We start from the raw sequence: 18,165 nt of genomic DNA on the forward strand, positions 1-18,165 counted from the left end.
TACAGATAAGGAAAATGAGGTATAAAGAGGTTAAGCATTTTGCACCTACTGTATAGATGGTAGGTGAAGGAGCCTTGTAGCATGGACCAGGGTCATTAGCCACTGAACCCTCAAATTAGGCAGCTATATCTTCTCTCCTCTGGATTTCTATGTATGTCAGCCTCCAACCATACCCTTTCCCAGCTTCACTTCACACCAGAGTGAAATATTTCCAACTAATGTTTTTTAAAACTCCCTGATACACATAGGATAAATTCCAAAGTCCATAATGCACTTTTGACATTATTCTCCATATTCTGGCCTCTGATTATTTTTAGAGCCTTTTCATCTCCTCCCTCTCCCACCTACCACACAGCCCTAAAGCACTGTCTTTAGTTCCGCAGGCATACTTCCTTTCACCTCTGGGTCTTCTCACATGTTTCCTCCCTGGGAAATCTTACTCTATGACTGATCAACTTCTTCACATATCTCACCATTTTTTTTCTTTCTGGAAATATAATATTTTATCATTTAAGTTTCAGTTCAGATATCTCTTCTTCTAGGAAGACCTTCTCACTGATTCCCCAAGTCTGGGTGGAATAATGTGGTAGGAAGGATAATGACTCCCCAAAGATGTCCATGTCTTAATGCCAAAACCTGTGAATATAATGCCTTGCATAGCAAAAGGAACTTTGCAAGATGTGATTAAGTTAAGGAGACTAGGGTGGGGACATGATGTTGGATTACTCGGATGGGTCCAATGTAATCACAAGGGTCCCTATAAGAGGGAATCAGAAGAGCCAGAATCAGAGAAGAAGAGGTAACAATGGAAGTCAAGGTCAAAGTGGTGAAGCCATGAGCCAGAAAACACAGGGAACTCCTAGAAACTTGGAAAGGCAAGGAAGTAGATTGTTTCCAAAGGATCACAGCTCCATAGACACCGTGATTTAGCACCATAAGACTAGTTTTGGATGTCTAAACTCCAGAATTGTAAGATGAAAACATTTTGTTGTTGTAAGCCACTAAGGTTGTGGTAATTTGTCACAGCAGCAATAGAAAACTAATATAGATAGATGGCTTTTTATATACTCCCATACCTTTCTTTCCTTCCTGTGTATTAACACTCTTAAGATGCCATTTAAGAGCCCGATTACTTGTTTATCTCCCCAGTAGCCCATGAGATCTGTAGGAGAACATCCTGAATCAGTATTACTCAAGTTACGTTCTTAAGGGCCACCATGGCCCTTAGCATGTGTAGAAATGCTATCATTGACTTTCTGTGTTTCTCAATACTTTGTAATGAGATGTTAGGTGTACTGCTTTTTGGTAGGTTTGCCTACTCGATATATGGCAGGAGCTATGGTTACTGCTACCATCTATGAGATCATTCTTAGTTTTGTTTAGGTTTGCTTGACTTTGAACAACTGAAAATCCACTCTTTCATACAGTACTTTCTTGCCTTTGCATTTCTGCAGGCACAAGATCTCTTTTTATGAAAAGTTTAAAGACCTTTCTAACCTACCAACCTCTCTTCTCTGAAGCACCTCAAACTGTGACTAGAGGGTGGCATAAAAATCATTCCCATTTTGGGGAGCTCTTACAGCTAGCTCTCCTGGGTCTTGGCTTGGACCTGCAGTATCAGGATCTTCTTGAGAGGGGCCTGATCCTCCAGGTTATTCTGATATTCTGATGCAGATCCAAGTTGAGAACTTCTGAGACTCAACCCTACAAGATGAGGTGCAACTGACAGTCTGACCACTAGATGTCAGGCTTTTACCCTGCACTCTGGTTAAGCCACAGAAAACTTACTAGCCACACCCCTCCCTCTTCTATTTTCCACTTCAAGAGAAAATTGGTGTTCTGGGCCAAGTGCCAGGATAGGCAGTTCATATGCATTATCCCATTGAGCCTCACTCTGCACAATCACACTGCAAGTTAGGCATTATCCCTGATTTACAGATGAAGAAACTGAGGCACAGTGGGACAACACACTAACTGGTTGAACTGGGATAACTACAAAGCCTATGTCCTTTCCATTTAACCATGCTGCTTTAATCTGGTTGGTTTAGACAATTAACTGCCTTGCCTATAGAAGGAGTTTGGTGTATATTTAACACAGTAACAAAAAACAAAAAAATTAAGACCCAGAGCAGATCCAAGTAAAATTTCTAGGCTCTTTTCAAAGCAACTTTATTACAATCGCTTATCTATTTCTATTTTCATAAATGGTTGTAAAAGAAGAAATAAAAAAATGAGTTAAATGTGGTGCCTTTTAAATTTCCTGGGTAGTGTTTGGAGATGAATAAGCAAAGACCAAATGCTGGACACACCAAAAATGTAATCACATTCAGCATAACCAATATGGCCATCCATAAAATTTGGTATTGTGAGGCTAGAAAGAGTGAGATCCACCAAAAACTGACTCAGAGCCTTCCATTCTGGGGACACACATTAGGACCTCCTCAGGGCATGGTATGTAGTGTTTCTTAATGTGTGTGGTGTGCATATGTGAAAAAAGGACATTTTGGTCTTTCTACCCCCCATTTTAATAAGAACAACCAAATCTTATTGACTTTATATGCTGGCATTTTACATAAGATTCAATTTTAAAAATGGTTTCCGGGATCCCTGGGTGGCGCAGCGGTTTGGCGCCTGCCTTTGGCCCAGGGCGCGATCCTGGAGACCCGGGATCGAATCCCACATCAGGCTCCCGGTGCATGGAGCATGCTTCTCCCTCTGCCTGTGTCTCTGCCTCTCTCTCTCTGTGTGTGTGACTATCATAAATAAAAATCTAAAAAAAAAAAAAATGGTTTCCACCACCATTAAAAAGGGTAAACTTTTAAAATAGGGTCATCCTACAAACTGATAATTATAGTATTTTGTGTAGACTTTTCCTTTAAAGTACTGTGCATTTATTTTTAAGATTCTTCAGTTAAAGAAAAAAATGGTTAAGGTTCTCAAGAAACAAAATGAAAATTAGGGATCAAAACAATTACCTTAAAAATAAACAAACAAACAAAAAAACTATTTAAGGAGAAAGGTTCAGATAGAAGTTTAACCTTGCCTATTCTTTTTGTTGTTGTTGTTAAAAGCTACATCATCAACACAAATGATGAAACTAAGAATGAGAAACCTCTCTTTGTTAGCAACTCTGTCCTTAGTCAAGGGTTGTGAGTGTCTTTGAAATGCACTGTACCAAGGGAAGGAGCATGGTGGGTGTGCATACTTGGTCACTGAGTATCTCCTAAACCACCGTTTCCTGACTCTGCCCAGATTTTAGACTTTTAGAAAGGAAATGCCATAAAGACTGGGATCAGCACATTAAGCTTGTATGCTTACTACCATGTTTCCCTTCTGAGCTGCTTAGGATCAAAAAGAAACAAAAAAGATTAGAAAAATTAATGTCAAGTATAAGATTGGAGACACAGTATAGTTGAAACAAATTAGAAACACATTTCTATTGTCAAAATTCAATAACCAAAGGAAACAACTTTCTCCTCTTGGAGAATTTTATTTCTCTCAAGTTTGGGGAAGGCTAAGGGGAAGGTTCAGGCCATCTGGCCACCATAAAGGCTAGGACTAGATCTCACCATGTCTCTGATGGCCATGCTGCCACTCACCTCCCTTGAACTATACCTCATTTCATTCCTTCACAGGGCACCATATCTCTTCAGGCAGAAGGCGATGGCAGCATTTCCTAGAGATTTTGCGATAAAATAAAATAAACACTGTATTTTATACAACCACACTGCCTTCTAAAAAACAACTAAAGCTGTCTTTCTCATGACAAGTGTGTTGCTGTTTTTTTTAACCTCAGTTTTTTCATAAGCCCCAAAGGTTTTTTTTTTTTTTTTTTTTTTTTTCACACTTCTCCTGGTACATTTGCAGGAAACTTCTTGGCTCTTAGGGCAAAAAGAGGCAGAATCAAGGATGTTATATTTTAAGAATGGAGGCCATTTACAAAACTTCACCAAATAGTTCTGTCTAGAATAGTTATTTCTCAGCTTCCTTATGTTCTTTTAGTGTTTACCAAGGGTAAATACTTGCATATTATTCTATATTTGACTCTTCTTTTAAAAAAAGTTTCATCTCTTCAGATAGACATGAAGACCTAGTTTCTGAGTTGTAGCATCTCAGAAGGCAGCTGACATGTAATAGTAAATGGTCTTGGAGTCTTCTGTGAGTGCTCCTTTTGATACCCATTGAAGTCATTCTCCATCTTTCATAATATATATATATTTGTATCACTTAACTCTTGGGATACTTTGATGTTATTGTCTCTCTCTTCCTCTCCCAATTAGAATGTACATTCCATGAAGGTAGTGACCTAGAATAGTATCAACCATATAATAGTTGCTCAATACATATTTGTGAAAAAAATGGGGAGGGGCTTTTTCAGGCGATGAGTAGTTAAGAGAGGGCTGGTGGGCAGGTCAGAGGAAGGACAGGTGCAGGAGTCCCAACATCAGAGCCTTAACATGGCAATGCTCCTGGAACATTTGATAACTGGTTCACCTCTTCTCCTAGTTCCCATTTAGCACCCAACCCAGTTCAATGACTTATATGTTAATCAGCACATTTCCTTCTCAGAGTATCAGAGCTGTTTCGAGTATCTGAAAACACTCAATTTGTTATAGTTGTGGCTGCAAAAGCTTGATGAAAACTGTTATCAAAATTTCACTTAAGCTTCTAATTGGTAAATATTTTCTTTTTCTCCTCTTTTCTTAGGCTTTTGGAAAAGGGAGAAAATTAAATACATGTAGATGGGTTGAGGAAGAGAGGCAAAGATTTGGAAAAATAAAGTGGATTAAGTGTTAAAAAACATAAATGAAGATCTCCAGTTTAAAAGCACTAAATTCAAGGACAATGAAGAAAATAAGTGTCACTTTTTGAACTCAGAAAGTAATAGTTCACTGACTTAATGGGATTTTAACTCAACCACACTGCCTTTTAAAAAATAACTAAAGCTGTCTTTCTCATGACAAGTGTGTTGTTTTTTTTACCTCAGTTTTTGCATAAACCCCAAAGTTTATTTTTTTGTGTGTGTGTTTTTTTTTGTTTTTGTTTTTTTTTTTTCAGGTGTTTCTATATGGATTTTGGCTTGGATATAAATAATTCTTCAATTTATTTCTGCATCCAAATTGCTATTCAGCATTTTCATCCATAAGCATGCTTTGAACTAGACCACTGATTTTTTTATTTGGAACAATCTCATTAAGATAAAGCAACTTCACGGACTTACCAAAACTTCCTTTGTAATAGTGTGAATACTGAAGGTCACCAAGTTGCCAAAGGGCAAAGTTTACAGAATATTCTGGAAGCGACTCATGCCTGGTCATGATTTTGGCTACAGTTGGCTCTGGTTGACATTATATGTAGATTGCAGGAAGGTTGTTACCCAAGAAAGTGTGTGTTTCAATGAGGGTGCTCTGTGCAAAGTTGAGAAGGTCCTTTATACAAAGTTGTACAGAGACTGCCCTTGCCAGCAATGTATTGTCCCGAGGAGGTGATGAACTCCCAGGGGCCACCAGGAGACCAGAAGCAAACTTGGTCAAGTGAGGCAGAGCCCTGGAATTCTGCTTGACCAGGTTAGTGTGCTGGCACCATGGCTCAAAGAATAGGAAAAAGAACAGCTTGTGGACATCAATCCATCTTTTTTGGATTTGAAGAAAAATCTATGGTAGACATATTGTATGTACTTTCTGAAAAAGAAGTCATTATTCCACAGCATTTTGTTTACATATTTACAGCACTGCTGGAAATGTTCATAATCATAGCCATGGGGATACTGAAGAAGAGGTTTAAATTCTGTAGCATGTCAATCTGAATGTTCAGGAAGGAAAAGAGATTAGTTTTGAAGGCATATATTTCTAAATTCCATATTTCACATCTGGATTGGATGTTAACCATATTGTGGTTAAGCAAACTATATCTGATTCTTGTTAATGCTTTATGTTTATTTTAGGGGCTTTTCTCTTGAGAAAGTACAATTATAATATTTACAATGTTCATGCATCTTCATAATATTCTGGACAAGTAGTATCCATCCGACTCCCCTCCTACCACCCTCTTCACTCCTCTCTTCCCAAACAAGAAAAAGAACCTTCAGGGCACATTACCATCAATAAGAAAAGGAAGTGGGGGGTGGGGAATTTTTATGCAGTGAGACTAGCACTGGACTGGAGCTAGTAGGAGATAACTTTACAGCTTTATTGTCTTCAGTCAGCAAATAAGAATAGGCCAAACTATGTGTATGGTATGATGTCTTCAAGCTCAAATTCTAGGATTAGTGTTGAGAAGGCCACAGAAAACCAGAGTATAGGACCTCATGGACTCTCTTCTTTTTCTTTTCAGGGAGACAATGTGCTCATACGTTGTAACTTATACTAACGTTCAATAGGTAGACATTTTGTCTGCATTGTAAATATCTTCCACAAGGAAAGAAAAGACAAAAAAAAAGGGGGGGGAGACTACAAGTTTGTGATTTTAAAATAAGGGAAATTTATGCTGAGTTAGAAAACTATGTTAGTGCAACAAAATGAACACTTGTGGTATATAGATAGGAAGTGAAAGAAGATAAATGACTTTTAAAAGGAGACACTGTACATAAAATCAAACTCACTCTACATAGTATCTATTTAAAGTGTTCTACAATTCAGAGTGTTTCGGGAATTAAGAATTTCTGGATGGCCAAGTTTATCCAGATGCCTTCAAACCTTTTAAATCTTAGATATAATTTGTTTTTAATGGGAAATTTTCTAAAATGTGCATTTCCTTGTTTTATGAGAGCAGACTGACTGGATATACAACTGCAATATAATTAATCCTTGGGCATTTAAATATCATTCATTACTCAATTTATATTCAATTTGTCTGATGCTCATTTAGTAGCTCCAGACTCAGATGTTGACACAGACTGTAGTAGACTGTGGCTGATGTGTAGACACACTTGCGGTTCTGAAATATGTTTATTATTATTATTATTACAGCTTTGGAAAGTCGCTGGTATCAATACACATCATTGGTCCAGGGCTAGGACAGCTAAAGAGATTCCTGAGGAGTTTGGCACAGCTGTCCCTCAGCATTAATGTCCCTCAACATTAATGTTCCAAGTAAGGCAATCTTTCTAATTACTGCTACCAGGTCCTCTTGCTTGTAAACACTGTGCAATACACTGCTACATCCCGACCATGGTCTCCTTGTCAGCATAGGTCTTTTGGCTAGATAAATCAACTGATTATACTGGATTAGTAAAACCATTTTACTCAAAAATGCACTATGTTGGCAGCTGTTGCCTTTTTGCTAGAGAAAATTAAAATAACAAAAGACATCAATAACTAGCCATTACTACAGTTATCCAAATATCCTGGATTTGTTGGCTGTGACATACATTCCCTCAACCTCCCCCAAATACAAGTTTTTCCTATATGCAATGAGCTCCTCCAGGGGCGGGTGGATACCAGGACCACAGTGATAGTAGTATTCCTTATGGTGAGACCTGGCATGCAGGGGAGGGGGGTAGAAGGTGGGGTGGGAGTGAGTGAGTATTTGTTAAATAAAAAGTAACAAACCTGAAGCCACACAGTTGATAAGAAGTAGATTTGCTGTTATTTTACTAATATTTGAGATGTATATTTGCCTCAAAATAAGCTAAGACTTAAAACCAATAGAGTCAATACAATAACAAGTTCAAAGTCGTATCTATTAGAATTCATGTTTCCCTTTGTTTCCTATTGTTACAGTCAGGGAACAATTTGGTTTTGTTGCATGCCTACACATGAGACTGAAATTCTTTCAAATTTATTATGTAGTTTAAAGCTTTCTATCAGTTATTTTTCAAGTGCACTTTGACTCTATATCTATGAATTATTTTCTATTACTTTATTGTGTCTTGCCACTTCTTTGAATTTTCCATGATATATTTATTTTGTCCAAAGTGCTATATAAAAATCCATTCATGTACATTTTATATTATGGCTGACTTTTTAGGTATTGGCATTCTATGAAAGGCAAAATTGTTGTCTGCACTTATGTTACAACCTGAAAGGTATAGAATTTTATTCATCAGCAAACTTATTGCATCTTATACATATTGATATCAATATATTTTTAATCATTTGGTTGTATACCTTTTGCCCAGAATTGTTGAAATATTGCTGCATGCATCTTTACATTATGATTTTGCGGTTGGTGCCAATAAACAGTATATGATATTTTTCTGAGTAAAATAACATTTCTTCTATAAAACCAGAATAAAATCACTTCTGATACATTAGCATGCTAAATGGTACTTCATATCCCCCAAAAGTTCTTCATAAAATCCAGAGGTATCCAGTTGTGAGGCATGTCCTTTCAGTATCTGGGAGTGTCTCAGCTTGTAAAGAGATGGATCTATCATTACCATCACTTGTTGAGCAGTCATGTACTATCTCCTGAGGGATGACCCATGTGAGACACCTTTGCTCCCAAATCAGTGGGGTTCAGAACTCGCCCGGCACATCTTGAGAACCGACACTTTTAACGCATGTATGTGTGTGTGATTTTCCAAACCCATGCAGGGCTACTCCTTATATTTTATCATCTGGGCTTCCACCACTATCTCATTACAGGAATGATTAGCATTGTAACTGTCACATTTTAAGTAAATCCATGTGTGGAATGTTGTTCAACAAAATGAAGAGGATGATTTATCCAGGAATTTGTGACTGGAGCTCTAAAGTAGCTGCAATGTGTGATGATGATGACTTTCATTTAGTAATTAAAAAAAAAAATCCCAGTTTAAATTTGCTTTTATTTAGCACATTTTTGTGTTTCTCTAAAACTGTTCTGACTTCTGGTTCAAATTCAGGCACATTCAGAAGGGGAAAAGAAGTGGCTTGTTTTTATGATGTTAGTATAACAGTACAGAAGTGTCTTACCTATTTATAGCTTCAAATTTATACCACCATCTAATTCCAAAAGAGATTTGAGGTGGTACGTGGAGATGTTGACTTTGCTCTTATCTGGGCACCTTAAAATGTTATTTATGCTGCCTGTTTTGTCCCATATATTTGTCACTACTTGGCATTTGGTGATTAATGTGTGTAAGTGGAACAAAACTTATACTGAACATATAAAACATCCTCTTATCCGCCAGGTCTTGGCAAGCACTGGGAAAACTGCAAGAGGATGCAATTTGAAATTGCACACTAGGCGCAAAAGAGCTGTATGGCTATTTTAATTTTAAGGAGGAACTCAGATTGAGAGATAAAATCATTTTTTAAAAAAGCATTTCTGCTAGGAAACTGTTAATGCCTCCTCTTCTGCACTCTCTGCGTATGCAACACTCAATCATTAGCATCCCCTTGAGAAAAAGAAGTGCAAGGAATGCCAAGAAGGCAGGACTATGCTGCTGCATCACTTCCGGTGGACTTTGGGAATTAGGGGATACCTTGACATATTTGCATTTGTATGACGTCACATTTAAAAACTCTTGGACATAGTGTACACAATGCAACATTCATATTTTTTTTTGCAACATTCATATTAATTTCTCTCTCCAACTTGGTATTTCATATTATACTTGGGGAGGTAAAATAAGGAAGAAGAGGAAGAGGAGGAGGAGGATGGAGAAGGAAGAAGATGATGCTGGAAGAAAGAAAGGCTTCAGCAGACATTCATGTTGGTTTCATTAGATGAGTGACTGACCACACATTTAATGGGTTGGCAGGTGGCTGATGGCTTTTTTTCCAGAGTTGATTGGATGCTTTGGCTCAGTAAATTCCTTTGGCAAAGTGAGGAAGCATTTGCAGCTATCCTCACTGCTTTTCTAATTCTCTTTCTGTACCACTCTTCTTCATACCCATGGGTTTCTTCTTTCCTCCAGGTACTCTCCTGGGAATACAGCCCACCTATCACTGAACCAGGAGAAGAGTCATGGCCACATAGAGGCATAAGATCAAAGTTAGAGGTCTCTTCTGTACAGGGCTGGGGAATGACAGCCTGCTACGGCTGAGTGGAGGATCAAGACGTGCTGGCCCTTATTTTCCTTATTTGCAGCAAAAGAGGTGTGCATATTGAGGGGTTCCAAATTAGAGTGATGAGCAGTCATGTAGTATCTGCATGTGCTTATTAGAAAGTCACTTTCCAGGGCTCTACTGTGGACCAAGTAAACCATATTCTCTCTGGGTAAGGCCCCCGAATCTGAATTTTTAATAATCCCCCAAGACAAAGTGGATGCTTCTTAAATCTGATACCCACTGGGCCCTTATCCAGGATACTTTTACTTATCATTCAGGACTAACATTCTATGGTTCTAAGCCCATTTAAGTTTGCCTCACTTTATTCTCCTTAAAGAGAAGCCCTGGGTCACGGATGTCCAGCAGGAACTCTCTGGGAGTCCCATCCTCATCAGCCTTAAAATCTGTAAACATCTTCCCCAGCACATTGTCTTGGCAGGCACAGCATGCAGGTGCAGATGGGTCATGTCTCAATCTCTGTGGAGCTGGGGGCTGAGCTGATCCCAACTAACGACTGATCCTTGCTCATGGTCATCAAGGGGCATCAAAAAACACTTAGGAGGAGAAGAATGATGCAACCTGCTGCTGGACGAGTAGGCAAATTCCTTGGCAAGAAGATTGATATTAGGCAGAAGCAATGAGATGGAGAATCAGGTCAGGCTGGAGAGAGAACATTCTGGATGACATCAGGACTGTCAGGAAGCTGGGTAAGGAGCACACTGGGTCAGACTATGTAAAGAGTCCAAAAAGATCAGAGACAGACTCAGCCTATTCCCAAGACAGCAGATACTTTCAGAATGACCTGCACTGCTGGACTTCTGGGGTGTTCTTAAGGGCTGCAGGAAGAGTCTGCCATCCTGAGAAACCCTATTGACGTAAAGTCCCAGAAACACAGCCAGGTCTCTGAGAAGAGCCAGATCCCATGGTTCTCTCACACACACACCCCTTATACTCCCTGAGCCTCAGTTTTCTCATCTGTAAGATGTGGGTGCTGAACTGGGTAATGCCTACAGTTTCTTCCAGCTCTGTGTTTCTAGGGAAACAAAACTATTAAAATAAATAATGAGACAGGAAAACATGAAAAGAAGTTACACAAGATAGTTATGAGGGGAGGAAGAATCTTCTGAAGGTAAGAGTTGCTAAAGGGCAGAAGGAAAGCTTGACCTGAGGACATGAGTGAGCAGACCAGATGTGGGCAGGGATAGGAAAGACACCTCCAGAGGCCAGCATGGGCACTTTGGATCTAGTATGGCATTGCCCGGGGCCAGAAAGATGTAGTGCTCAGCTTGAGACTATATAAGATCAAGGTATAAGCAAAACTCCTCAGTACAACCACCATTAAGAGGATGCTCCAAATAAAATGAGTCAAACTCTGTAATGGACTCTCAGGATGTCACTGCTGTTTATGCAGCTTTGTGTAGGAAATGCCCTTGCATTGAAAATCCCAGGGAATATTAATTTTACTCAAATCCCCAATAATTAGCATCAACCTTTCAAATTCACAGCATTCTTAAAAGTTTGAATAAACTGAAAGAAAATTCAACATACATGTTCTGTTCTGCAGCCTCAGGTCCCACAACGCTCCTCAGTTTCACAGCATACTTCTAGTTTCTGTGCTTCTGCCAGAAGGCTCCTTTCAAGGGGAGCCACTATCTCAGGTATGGTATGTAACCCTCAGCTACAAGCCCTCCAAGTCTCTTTGACCAGGGTCTATACTTCTAGAATATAGTACTCAATGAGGTGTTTTTTTTTTATGTGTCTTATTCTTTTTTTTTATTTTCTCCCGTCCCCCCACCCCCCGCCCCCGGATGTGTCTTATTCACCACACATCTAGAAACTCAACCAGGAATGGGACCTCCCCACAGTAACATACACAACCCTCCTTGTGGAGATTGATTTTGCCCTGGACTACACAAAACCCATTAGCATTATTTCTCTCCTTGGACAGAGTAACCAACACCTTTTCTAATTCCCAAGCTCTTTCTTCTGCAACTCCTGGCAACAGAGATAGATGTTCTTTCACCAAAGACTATGTCCCTCTCTATCTCGGGGTTGAAGGGCTTTTCAGCCCCTTATACTCTGGAGTCTAGTAGAGCACAGAGGTGTGGTTACTGAATCACTCAGGGATGCTTCATCCCTGTCTTTCGTCACCAAAATGTACTTGAGGGAGTAGAAGGGCCAAGTCACTTCTTCTCATTGCTTTAGGATCCTTATTCTAGCAAAGTGGGTCTACATACACTTTCATGGTGACTGAATATCCTTAATATACAGAAACAGGATGGATTTACTCTTGGAAAGCTCTCATCAGAGATGGTTGCTAAACTAAGTCTGGAAGGGCTTAAATAGACTCAAAGCCACATCTCACAGATGTTCGACTGCCTTTGGGAAGAAAAGGTCAAGACCTAGTAGGTATTTTCTTTGTGACGTGAATTGAAAAGCAGGTTGTGTTCTATCTACTATTGTCCAAATGACTAGTCTTTCTTCAACTCTGTCCTTTCTGGAATTTATCCTATTTTCATTCTGATATCACATGTTTCCTTTCCAAGTTTATGGTTGGTTCTTTTTCTTTGCTATTGTACCTATTTTATTTTTCCCTGTTTTTATTTTATGGAGTTTTTCTTTTTTTTATTAAAAGAAGCAATGCCTGATTTTCTTTTTGAACATATTTAGCATACTTATTTAAATGTTTTGCCAAAAATAGTCTATAAAATATTCTATAAAAATGTTTTCATTGGAAAAAAAAATGTTTTCATTGTTGACTTTGTTGGCTTTTTAAATATTAGATTTTACAGTATTTTTGTCTCTGGTTCTCAGGATAGCAGACTTACAAGTACCTTCTCCTGGCCCTCTGAGCCCCTATGTTAAGAAGAGTAAGAACAGTTTTGGATGCCCGTTACTCTAAGATATTGGAGATAGTAGATCCCTTTGCAGAGCCAGCAGGCAACCTGGCTTACTATCTCATATTTTGATGAACTGACATGCTGCTTTCTCAGATCCTCAGCTCTCTAAAGACCAGAGATCCAGGAAGACCACATTTGCCACGTTATTTTCTTTTGTTCTTTAGTCTCTTTTTGTGATTAAGAGAGGCCTAGCCCCTGCTTTCATGCTTATGAGCCTGGCTCTAGCCCCATGTGTGATGGAGAATTTCTAGTGCCCTTGACCCCACAAAACCTGCCTCCTGGAAGCCACTGCTTGCGTCCAGACCCAGAACCTAGAGGGCTTTTAGGTTCAGCCAGCTCACCATTTTCCATCTCTATTCCATTTTTGGTCCAGGGTGATATTTACCTTGTTTTTATTTCTGGTTAAGGTCTTTCATTTCTCTTTTTAAATATGTTCCCTGTCATTGCTATATTTCACTTATTTCTATATGTGTAACCTTAAAGAGTAAACACTTGACTATAACTCCAAAAATGTGGTATATGCTTTCATTAACCTATGCAAATCCTGCTGTGCCTTCATGCACTTCACAAACATTTGTTAGTTCTTAATGTGTGTAGGTCATTGTTCTAAGCTCTATGTGAGTATGTGTAGTGGAGTGGTGGGTGGGTACAAAACTTTTTCACCTCCAAGTCCTTTTAATTTAATCTAGGATTGACTCTTATACTCCAGTAACTGTAATGTGGACAGTGCACATCATCTTCTGAACTAAAAGTCAGGATGGTCTAATTATAAGCAATTTAATTTTCCTAATCTGTTTCCCCATCTACAAAATTATAACAAAAATAGCACTTACTACTTAGAATGGTTTTGAGTATTAAATAATACAATCCAAACAAAGCACTTAGCTCAGTATCTATTATTAAAAAACATACTCAGTGATATTAGCTACTATTATCTTGATAGGCAGTGTGCCAATTTCAATCATTTTAATGACTTTAAAATCTATATCTGTGGAGTCTTCTATGCAAATATTTTCTTCTTCCTAAATTCTTGTTATTCTTCTATGATAAAATGGACTTCTCATCACCTCTATTCCAGTGCATCTTCGCCTCTCCCCAGGAGGGATTTTGCTAGCAGAATAACACATCTGTGTCATACATGAGGTAAGTTGGTTTTGAAAGGGCTCTGCTCTGAAGAAAGTGAGAACTCACCATCTTCTCTTTGGATAAAACCAAGAATGGGTTTCCCAGAGCTCATACACAGGGTGAGTGACAAACAAGATCTTAAAGATGGACAGATGGTAGGAAAGGAAGGAAGAAAGGATATTAAAAAAGAAGGGACTTCTGGAGGTCCATATGAGAAAGCTTCTGCTTAGTTTGGAAACAGCAATGAGATATTTTAGAACATCCTATTCACTCTGAGAATGTTTGTGATTGGCTGTAAGTATGATGGAATTCTTTCTGCTAATAGGATCTACTGCAGAAATTATTGGCCTACAATAATACAATACAATAATTTCTTTCTTTTTTTTTCTTTTGCCGACAGGATTCTGACTTTTATTCTTAGGTAAGAACACAAAGATCAGGGACAAGTAGCAGCAAAAAGGGCCTGTCTTCTAATCTGGCTGCGTCCGGGCCTCAAGAAGGACACTTGTGCAGGACACACACCACTCAATCCTCAGGGACCCTCAGAACCTCACTTGGGGCCTGAAGTGCATCTGCTTGGTGGCATTGTTCTTCATTCCCGTCTTCAGCATCCACTTCGATTTCATCCTCTGGATATACTGCATGTCCTGCTCACACAGAAGAGCTGCTCCTATGCTGCCGGTCCATCCCAGGGCTCTGTACTGCTGCAGTATCTGGCCCACAGCCTTTTATCAAGAAAAAAGCTTGGTGTCCTGGGATGTCAGAACCTAGATCACTGTAGGATAACCTAACCATGAAGACACTGAGAAAGTAGTACCTGTACCAAACATTGCCATAACTCACATGTGGATATTTTGGTTCAGGAAGTATACTGGGGTGGCCCTTCACTTTCAATGTCTTATGACAACAGAAGAACACAATATTTAAAACTGAGACTCGGATAGCCTGGGTGGCTCAGCGGTTTGGTGCCGCCTTAGGCTCAAGGTGTGATCCTGGAGACCTGGGATCGAGTCCCAAGTAGGGCTCCCTGCATGGAGCCTGCTTCTCCCTCTGCCCATGTCTCTGCCTCTCTTCTCTCTGTGTCTCTGGACACCAGAGTAGGATAGATGCCAAACAAACCACTGGACAGGAGAAAGGCTTGAGGGCTATTTCTCCCTATCAGAAAGGGCTGACAAATGCTATGCTCAGAAAGACCATTTGAGTAAATTCAGCAATATAAAATTGGAACAATGATGCACAAGCACTGAGAGTATGTTTGTTTTATTTTTCCCTATGAAAAGGGAAACAGAATGTTGGCCTATTTTGGTGATTTAAATGAGAAGTCTGTAAAGGAGGTAGAACAAACAAAACTTCCACACATGGCTGATGCCTCTGGTCAAGTTAATTTGGGTGAACAGAGAAAAAAAAATTAAACCTTTGAATATAGTCCAAGATTTAGGATGGATTTAAAAAAATCAGCTGGTAACCTTAATTTTTTATAACTTTGGTATCATAGGAAGAATATTTTTGACATAATGGAACTTCCGTAAGTTAAAACAAATTGAATAGCCATCTTATTTCAGCAGAATCAGCAATGTTGAGAATTATTTTTAAATGTTCTCTTAGATTTGGTGTTGGAGAGACAGAAGGTAATAAGTTTTGGGTTGTGCTGAATCCCTTTCTGAGAGTATTTACTGAGCATGCTTAATCCCCAGGTATTAGGCCATGTCCCAAGTCTTCCCAGATGTGTACTAATTTCCTTGACCTCCAAATGCCAGATGCTGAGGTTGGGACTTCATCAGCATATTCATGTCAGGAGCTGGAAAATATTTTTATTTCCTCCAAAATTCATCTTCCCCTCCATACTACAAATTAGAAAATACAGAGCAAGTTTACTGCTTTCTGGGATTTTGAAGGCGTAATGCCTGGAACATGCATCAGTTGCCAAGCGGGGCACAGGCCTGTCAGACTCCTTTTGGGTCTGGGTGGCCTTGCATATGACTTCAATGTTTGGGTTAAGTTTTATGTCTCTCTCCAGGACATTTAAAAATGAGTTAGGCCTACTCAAAATAAAGGATAGCCATTTCAGTTGGTCTAAAATGAAGTAAGGAACTTGGAATGGCATAAACATTAAGGTTCAGAGAAACAGATCTGAGGTCACAAAATACCTGGCCCTGCCAAACCAAAAACCAAAGTACAGCAATGTCAAGATACTTTTGGCTAAACCGAGGCCTAAAACACCCACCTTGAATGGCTCAGAATTTATCTTGCATTAGATCTGTTTTTTTTTTTCTACATTACCTCAAATATTGACACAAAGCCAAAATAGAATGAAGTTCTTAAATTGGATGGCCCCGGCTTCCTGTTGGAAAGAAGGTAATTTTCCATTTGATCAGTTGAACTGAATGGTTTTGCATAGCATCTGGTTCATGTTATAGAATTAATAGAATTTTAAAACAAGCTTTTTTTGACATTACTTTTCCTTATCCAAGTGCCACAATCTACTAAAAACTGCAATTTGTTAATTTTCTTAATTTCTTCAATTTTCCTCTTCACAGCTCCATTTTACATTCACTGTTCTCACTGTTTTCAGCAATGCTCTAATTTCTTACTGCTTGCTACTTTTTGAATATTATGGCATTTTTTTTAATATTATGGCATTTTGATGATCTTGTTCTCATTGGTTTGATGTATTTCTTTGTTCTTGTATCTTGTCCTTGTATTAAATGCTCCAAGTCCTTCTTTCATAATATGTCTGTTTAGAAAATTAGGCTTTAATATTTTCCATTTTTTTTAACATTGCTTGCTGCCTCATGTTTTTAGGATGATACTTTTACCAGTTCTCAAATATTGCCAGAAGGAATCAATTAACATCTTCTCTAGACTTTATCTTGGAAATAAAAAAATAATAATTTTCCTCACACTAATAAATGAAACAGAAAATTATCTTTGTGTTCATCATGGTCATTTCAGATTTTGGATTTGAAAATAATGCCCAAACCCAAAGGAAATTTGTGGACAAAGAACGCTATTTAAAAAAAATCTCAAAAAAAAAAAATAAAAAAAATCTCAAAAATTACTTTAAAAAAATTAGTTAATGTAGGAAAAAATCATGTAGTAGCCAGGATATTAGAAAAATACTTTTTTATTGGGTTAGACTATATAAAATCTATGACATTTAAAATAATACTGTCTTGGGATCCCTGAGTGGCGCAGCGGTTTGGCGCCTGCCTTTGGCCCAGGGCGCGATCCTGGAGACTCGGGATCGAATCCCATATCGGGCTCACGGTGCATGGAGCCTGCTTCTCCCTCTGCCTGTGTCTCTGCCTCTCTCTCTCTCTCTCTGTGACTATCATAAATAAATAAATTAAAAAAAAATAATACTGTCTTGTCCGAATGGATAAAAACAGAAAGCTTTTGGATGCATTAAAACACACTTCCTAGGGCAGCCCTGGTGGCTCAGTGGTTTAGCGCCGCCTTCAGTCCAGGGCATGATCCTGGAGACCCGGGATCAAGTCCCACATCAGGCTCCCTGCTTGGAACCTGCTCCTCCCTCTGCCTACATCTCTGCCTCTCTCTCTCTCTCTCTGTGTCTCTCATGAATAAATAAATAAAATTAAAAAAAAAAAAAAACACACTTCCTAGCAGAAAAAGAAATTAAGAAAGCAATCCCATTTATAATTATATCAAAAAGAATAAAATACCTAGGAATAAATTTAACCAAGGAGGTGAAAGGCCCATACTCTGAAGACCAAGATGAGAGAAACTGAAGACAAAACACATAAATTGAAAGATATACTATTCTCATGGATTAGAAGAATTCATATCGTTACAACATCTATACTACCCAAAGCAATCTATAGATTCAATGTAATCCCTGTCACAATGCTAAAAGCATTTTTCAGAAAACTAGAACAAATAATCCTAAAATTTGTATGGAACCACTAAAGACCCCAAATATCCAAAGCCATCTTGAAAAAGAACAAAGCTGGAGGTATCACCATCCCAGATTTCAAGATATACAACAAAAAGTTATGTAATCAAAATAGCATGGAATTGGCATTAAAAAAAAGATATATAGATGGATAGAACAAAGGAGAGAGCCTAGAAGTAAACCCATGTGCATATGGTGCATTAATGTATAGTAAAAGGGTCAAGAATGTACAATGGGGAAAGGACAGTAT

The sequence above is a fragment of the Nyctereutes procyonoides genome, unplaced genomic scaffold (assembly GCF_905146905.1).
Source record: "Nyctereutes procyonoides isolate TBG_1078 unplaced genomic scaffold, NYPRO_anot_genome, whole genome shotgun sequence".
Classification (NCBI taxonomy): domain Eukaryota; kingdom Metazoa; phylum Chordata; class Mammalia; order Carnivora; family Canidae; genus Nyctereutes; species Nyctereutes procyonoides.